The sequence below is a fragment of the Chiloscyllium plagiosum genome, unplaced genomic scaffold (assembly GCF_004010195.1).
Source record: "Chiloscyllium plagiosum isolate BGI_BamShark_2017 unplaced genomic scaffold, ASM401019v2 scaf_70256, whole genome shotgun sequence".
Classification (NCBI taxonomy): domain Eukaryota; kingdom Metazoa; phylum Chordata; class Chondrichthyes; order Orectolobiformes; family Hemiscylliidae; genus Chiloscyllium; species Chiloscyllium plagiosum.
The window spans coordinates 699-1,550 of record NW_025161152.1 but is presented as its reverse complement, the minus strand read 5'-3'; the positions used below and the strand labels follow the sequence as shown (position 1 = coordinate 1,550).

At 45.7% G+C, this 852-nt stretch overlaps 1 non-coding gene across 1 annotated transcript; it reads left to right on the top strand.

Annotated features, from left to right (window-relative positions):
* Positions 1–29: 29 nt before the first annotated feature.
* On the top strand, positions 30–102 carry trnaf-gaa. The gene has a single exon. It is a non-coding gene; the product is annotated as a tRNA-Phe (tRNA).
* The last annotated feature ends 750 nt before the right edge of the window (positions 103–852 follow it).

The window sequence follows — 852 nt, the reverse complement described above, 5'->3', positions numbered from 1 at the left end:
ACACATTTTCAGCTCCATAAATAGCAGCTGCCGAAATAGCTCAGTTGGGAGAGCGTTAGACTGAAGATCTAAAGGTCCCTGGTTCAATCCCGGGTTTCGGCAAGTGCAGGACTGCTTGAGCGCTCCCTCCTTTGTTTCTCGGCACGGTGGCCCAGTGGTTAGCACTGCTGCCTCACAGCGCCTGTAGACCCGGGTTCAATTCCCGACTCAGGCGACTGACTGTGTGGAGTTTGCACATTCTCCCCGTGTCTGCGTGGGTTTCCTCCGGGTGCTCCGGTTTCCTCCCACAGTCCAAAGATGTGCGGTTCAGGTGAATTGGCCATGCTGAATTGCCCGTAGTGTTAGGTTAAAGGGGTAAAGGTATGGGTGGGTTGCGCTTCGGCGGGTCGGTGTGGACTTGTTGGGCCGAAGGGCCTGTTTCCACACTGTAAGTAATCTAATCTAATCTAAAAAAAAAAAATATTTTATTCAACTATTCAGACAGAAATTAGACAAAGTTTTGAATATGCCAAAATTTCATTAATCAAAGTGTTTAACTTAAAACACTTTGGTGCAGATGGCTCTGGCTTTTCTACAGGTTGTTTTCTCATGAGTAAAAGAATAACAGTAGGTTACCAACCAATGCATAATCCAAGCAGGGGAAAGTTTCAAAAACAGAAATTGCTGAAAACGTTCTGAGGAAGGGTCACTCGACCTGCAACATTAACCCTGATTCCTCTCCATAGGTGCTGTCAGACCTGCTGAGCTTTTCTAGCAATTTCTGTTTCTGATTTACAACATCCGCAGTGCTTTCGGTTTTTATTTAAGGGACAGTTTCAGTCCAGTATGGAAAAAACATTGTTTGCTGTCAAG